This window comes from Crinia signifera, chromosome 9 (assembly GCF_055691185.1).
Source record: "Crinia signifera chromosome 9, ASM5569118v1, whole genome shotgun sequence".
Lineage (NCBI taxonomy): Eukaryota > Metazoa > Chordata > Amphibia > Anura > Myobatrachidae > Crinia > Crinia signifera.
In genome coordinates, this window is record NC_139225.1 from 124,467,694 (window position 1) to 124,474,457 (window position 6,764).

The following is a 6,764-nucleotide window of genomic DNA, read 5'->3' on the forward strand; positions in this document are numbered from 1 at the left end:
TTCAGGGCAAAAAACAGTGAAAAACACCATGTCGACCTTTTGACTGTCGACCTAGACATTGTCGAACTAACGGCCTGTCGAACTAATGACCTTTCGACCTAGAACCATGTCGACCTTTTCCCATGTCGTCCTAGATCCATGTCAACCTTTTCCCATGTTGACCTAATGGTGTTGACCTAATGACTGACGACCATCATGCTGTAGACCAAATCATCCCAACCCGGTGATTTCCTCAGCAAGCATTTGCACCGTGCCCTGTGTTTAGCAGCATTATAGTGAGGCACTACAAGTGTAAGCCTAAGGCCGCCAGAAACCCTTAGTCAGGCTCCGCCACCTCTCACTCCTGCCTTGTCTCCCTACATAATGGAAGTGCTAAATGCCAAGGGGCTGTCAGGAATTTGTACGGTATGCACACACAGTGTAATATGAAAATGCCACAAAGAGAATTTGCATCCAACTCTGCATGAAACCCTGTATTTGTGAATTTACATGTTGCTGAACTAAAAGTCTGAATACAGCTCAGGCAATGTTGCTCCATTCATTCTGCTGTGTGAAGTGTTTGTGGTAGGACTGGAAGCCAAATTCATACAGAGAAACGTGCGAGGTGATTATTTTACGGAACATTTTTGAAAGTTTCAGTAATCTCTAAGAAGAATGATGACAACGCATATTATGCCTGCTGTGCCAAATGCCAAACCTTGGCTTGCGTTTTGTACAGCTTTGGTTATTTTCAAAAAGTACAGATTGATTTTAAAGGTTATTTCTATCAAAAACTGAAAATGGATTTCTGTACAAGGTGAATACTAATTATCCACTTATTCTGACCACCCCTACCATGTCTACTTTCATCAGAGGACTCTATCCTCGCCGGAGGCTGCAAAACACGTAACCTACTGTACATAGGGGAAATTTGTATGCACTCGCCGATGTCAGCACCCCGCTGGTCCCAGTTGCTGCCAGTCTTGCTGGGTACACACATCATCTAGTGCAGGGGTGGCCAAACCTGTCCTCAAGATCTACCAACAGTTTTTTCAGGATCTATAGTAAGAATGAATGCAGCAGGTTTGAAAATGTGACAGTTAGTAATGACTACAGCTGTGCACCAGCTAGGGAGTCTGGGAAATGTGACAGTTAGTAATGACTACGGCTGTGCACCAGCTAGGGAGTTTGGGAAATGTGACAGTTAGTAATGACTACGGCTGTGCACCAGCTAGGGATTCAGGGAAATGTGGCAGTTACGGTACTTGTTTCTTAGTACGGCCACAATCGCGGGCATCGTGTACCTTAAAGTTAAGGTACACGATGCCCGCGATGGACCCGATTTCCTTTGAAATCAGGTCCATTTTGCCGGCAAAGGCAAAATCGCGGGCATCGCGTCGGTCACGGCCATTAACATTGCCCCCGACACGACTGACGCGATGCCCGCGATTTAGCCATTGGCTTCAATGTTAAAATATTTTTTAACATTGAAATCGGGAGCATCGCGTCGGTCTTGTGCCATTATAATGGCACAAGATGAGATGGACTTGATTAAGTCCATCTCACATAGGAAACAATGTGAAATGGGCCAATATGACCCATTTCACATTGTATATGGCCCCGTCGTCACCCCATGATTGACACGAACCCGAAGCTTGGCGAGCGCAGCGAGCCCGCGAGGGGCGGCGGTGCGCGTTCTCCGACCTTTTCATTCCCCTACTATCCACGTCGGCGTGGAGTTGAGAATATAAAGTGTGGCGAACGCAGCGAGCCACCGAGCCCGAAGCGTGGCGAGCACAGCGCGCGCCGCGAGGGGACGCGTATACCTGTGAAGTAATACGCGTCCCCTCGCGGGGCTCACTGCGCTCGCCATGCTTCGGGCTCGGTGGCTCGCTGCGCTCGCCACACTTTAAATTCTCAACTCCACGCTGACGTGGATAGTAGGGGAATGAAAAGGTCGGAGGACGCGCACCGCCGCCCCTCGCGGGCTCGCTACGCTCGCCACAGTTTGGGTTGGCGTCAATCATAGGGTGGCGTTGAGGGTGTCAAATTGGGGGTGTAGGGAATATTTTAAATTGAATCAAATGTAAAATCGGGTCCCAGGGACCCTATTCACATTTGATTCAATTAAAAAATCGCGTCAATCGCGTCGGTCGCATCGCATGCGATTTGGTCGCATGCAATGCGACCGACGCGATTTTTCCGACACGACCACCCCGATGGAAATCGGTGTGGCCGTGCTAGGAAACAAGTGAGTTTGAAAAAACTCAGGAGCCCGAGCTGTGCTCCCTACCACCAGTGCTGTGCCTAAACACGTGCAAACGTGGCCGTGCGATCGAGTGGGCTTATCTCCCGAAGGAGACGGGCCCCGTTTTTCCCCTAACCCCTCTCAACCATAAGGCCGAAGAGGGGAAAATAGGGAACGGTGGGTCCTCTTCGCCGAAGCTTAGAGAGACCCTCATTCCTCAACCCCCGGAAGGGTTAGGACGGTGGGTCCTCCGCACCCGAAGGTTTGGAGAGACCCTCAGTGGACTTCCCTCCGCCTTGCGGCTCGGTGTCGTCCTCGAGGGGACCGCAGCTCTCCCCAAAAGGCGAGAGCTTTGGCACGTTGGGGAAATGGAAGGCCCGTAAGGGACGACCACACAACCCAAAAAAAGTGACACACTACAGAAAACAGAAAACGTGAAAAAGTGCACGAACGTGAAGAAGAAGAGAAATAAATAATAAAGAGGACCCCAGCCAGAAGGCCGGGGTGGGGGTGTGAAAAATTGTCCTACCCCATCCAAAAGGACGAGGTAAGGACATGAAGCGCTAACCTAGAGGGGAAGTGCGCAGTGCTAGTGCTTACTAGTGCATGGTGATTTTGGGATCACCCGTGCATGTTCGGCACCCCCGAGTTTCCCCGGGGGCACAGTGCAGCCTCGGACTCCAAGCAGCCAGCCAGTCAGCGTCCGACCAAGTGTTTCTCCGTCTCAACAGCAGGCACTTTCCAGCCCCCGGCATGGGAATGGGTACTCCACTGGGCTTTTCGAAAGACTCCCTTAGGGGCTGCACCCCCCTCGGAAGAGCAATCTACTCAGTCCCAGTGTTTCTCCGCTCCCAGGGTTAAGGTACTAGGCTGAGCTTTTCGCTGTGCCCAGGCCGGAGGCACGGTTAACCCCGACCTGGACCAATCTACTCGGTCTCAGCTTTTCTCCGCTCCCTGGGAATGGATACTAGACTGAGCCTTTCGCTGTCTCATCCTTCGGGGGCTACGAACCCCGTCAAGAGAGTCAAACTACTAGGCCCAGTGTTTCTCCCCCCCTCTTACCAGTGGATTTACGGAAACAACACCTCCTACCAAAGGCAGAGGTGAAGGTACTCAGCCAGACTTTTCACCACTCCCAGGCAAAAAAGAGGGGTCCCACACCCTCCGCCCATCAGAGCAGCTACTCAGTCCAGCCTTTCTCTATTCTCTGCCAGAGGCCAGTCCATACCCACTGATAAGAACAGATACTACACTTGATCTTAGCCAAAAGGCCGAGAAGCGTGCTAGGAAACAAGTACCGCAGTTACAGTAGTAATGACTACTAGGGAGTCTGGGAAATGTGGCAGTTACAGTAGTAACTGTACACCGCCTAGGGAGTCTGGGAAATGTGACAGTTAATAATGACTAGATTTGTACCCCGCAAAATGTTAGGGACTTGCCCGACTAATGAGGTCACCTGGTCGCGGTGGGCAAGCCGTTACTTATGGACATAACTAAGCGAAGAACCTCGCTAAAAATGCAACATTTTATTGCAAAAATTTTGAAATTGGGAGTTTAATTTGTGCACCTGCACCTTTGACTTTGTATGCAGTTCTACTGAAAGGTCTCCGCAGGGTCGCACCTCTCAATTGGTGTGCACCCCAGGACCCCACCCCTGTATATCTAATGCCGTGTATTTCCATACACATTAGAAGGCCAGAGACCCCTTCTGCGCCTGGTGGTAGCACCCACGCCCACCTGTCCTATATATTGGTTTTAATTAGGTTCCTGACATTTCTTAGACTGCATGCAGAGCAAGGTGAGACCTGCACAAATGTTTAATGGATTATCAGATGGGGGGGTGCATTTCTGGGTTGTGGGCCCCCCTGGACTGGTGTGGCTGTTTGGCCTCAGGAGCAACACAAATTAACACTTATTTTCATTTTCACTTTCATCCCTATTGTGTGTTTTATTTCAATGTAATTCATTTCTAACCTTTACCTCTCACTACTTCACCTCTCACTACTTTATCTCTCATTTTTTTTACCTCTCACTTACTTATCCCTGCTATCTTTTAGCAGCCTCTCTCACTAACCTATCCTCACTTTGTTTCACTATATATTTCTTTCAGTCTTGTGTTGCCCTGGGGTCACTCAGCTGCACCATTTTGGGGTGCCCTGTGCCCTAGATTTGTACCCCGCAAAATGTTAGGGACTTGCCTGACTAATGAGGTCACCTGGTCGCGGTGGGCAAGCCGTTACTTATGGCCATAACTAAGCGAAGAACCTCGCTAAAAATGCAAAATTTTATTGCAAAATTTTTGAAATTGGGAGTTTAATTTGTGCACCTGCACCTTTGACTTTGTATGCAGTTCTAATAATGACTACAGTTGTGAGGGAGTCTGAGAAATGTGACAGTTAGTAATGACTACAACTGTGCACCGCCTAGGGAGTCTGGGAAATGTGACAGTTAGTTATGACTACAACTGTGCACCAGCTAGAGAGCCTGGGAAATGTGACAGTTAATAATGACTACAGTTGTGAGGGAGTCTGAGAAATTTGGCAGTTAGTAATGACTACAGCTGTGCACCGGCTAGGGAGTCTGGGAAATGTGACAGTTAGTAATGACTACAACTGTGCACCAGCTAAGGAGTCTGGGAAATGTGACAGTTTGTAATGACTACAGCTGTGCACTGGCTAGTTGATTTGGAAAACCTGGACCGCTGGTAGATCTTGAGGACAGGTTTAGCTGTCCCTGGTCTAGTGGGTCCCCGCTTTAGTGTAGATGGTTCACCACCAGTGGTGTATTTATAATGGGTGCAGTGTGCATGGTGCACACAAGTTCCTGAGTCCCAGGGGGCTCACACCTCCCACGCCGCACCCATTTTTGTAATACTTACTACTGTACCATTTTTTCAGAGGTACGCGCATGCCCAGGATGGTCTGAGCGATCTAGTGCTCAGAACCTACTACACACTGCACTGCTCCCGGCAGAGAGAAGGATGCGGGGCTGGAGGCGGCTGCACACGGTTCTTCCTCATCTCTGTCCACCACCTTAAACATTTTGCAAGTAAACACCTGCTATGTGATGAGGTCAGAAGGATGGCACAAGCAATTATTGCAAGGGTGGTTGGTGTCCCAAAAGTCAGAATGTGACAGCGGCATCCCGACAGTTAGAATCCCGATGTCTAGCACTGGGGTTAGGATTAGGCACTAGGGGGAGGGTTAGCCTGCAGGGATTGGGGGGACAGGGTAAGCATGTGGGAGAGGATGTTTAGGGTTAGACTGCAGGAGTGGGCAGTTAGGGTTAGGTTTTAGGAGGGGTTAAAATAATTACTGGGATCCGTTGGGATACTGAACGTCAAGGGTGCTGTTGTTGGCATTATGACTGTTTGGATCCCAAATGCCAGGTCTGGCATGCAGCCAAAATGTTTGCACTTTTAGGGCAGCTTTCTATATATATTACATAAGAGTGCGCTCAGCAGTAAGTGGGATCTATTCTGCATGCAATATCTGCACCAGTATATATACAGTATATCACTGATTCGGGGAATGCAGCAGGTCAGAACCCTCAGGAGTAGGTAAGTCCGCTTCAGTCCTATCAGCACCACTTTTTCCATAAACAACATGCAGCCACGAACCTCTGCTGCCAATCCGTGACGATGCCTCAAAGATATTAATACACTGTGGTCCCATGGGATACAGCCGTGATCTCTTGTGTATACATGCAACTCATTTACTAGCACAGAAATATTTGTATTCTTTATGCTGACTGTGTTGTGTTCATGATCACCTTCATTGAACAAAATTACAGTAATTAAATGTGAACAATGGAGAGGAAGTAACTGCAGACGACGTAGCGGAGAATGGTGGCGTGCAGTGGGATTAGCACATTCTAAAACTTGGCTTCAGTTTTAAATTCTACTCATCCACTTGCAAAAGCAAACACAAACATGTTTTATTTAGCAATGTGTAAAAGCCGTTGAGTTGTTTTCATGCCGTTAGAATAAGACATTAGAGACAGCAGGAAATACACTGAACACTTTAGCAGGCCATAAACAGGACCCGGACTGGCTACTAAACCATGAATAATAAATTTATTTTATTTGACAAAGTAGTTTCCGTGACTCTCACAATCTACAGTCCTCTCTATACAATGCTGATATATAATAAAACAATTTGTGCATTATGCAAAGGCTGGCTGCATATTGTGGTGCTTTATAAGCACAATAACAATATAACAATTATATTGCTTACGTACATGACACTTGGGACTAATGCCATGAAAATAGTTGTAAATATGAGAAATGACACAAGGTTATACTAAGCAGTAAGGTCATACTGGTTGGGTACGGAATCCTGACCATCACAAGGTCGGCAGCAGGATCCTGATGGTGAAACTGATGGCAATATTGGTAAGTATTTGACGGCTAACACTAACTTGCTAACCCCAGTGCCCCTTGCACAGCTGCTATTTCCATCTGCCTCTGACCTAGCACCTCTCTCTCAGCACAGCATCATCGCCCATCAGCACAGATCACAGCAGTAGCCAGCAACAC

The 6,764-nt window shown here is 48.2% G+C and overlaps 1 pseudogene; it reads right to left on the bottom strand.

Annotated features, from left to right (window-relative positions):
- Positions 1-3,290: 3,290 nt before the first annotated feature.
- On the bottom strand, positions 3,291-3,510 carry LOC146039981 (U2 spliceosomal RNA; annotated as a pseudogene).
- Positions 3,511-6,764: the final 3,254 nt, after the last annotated feature.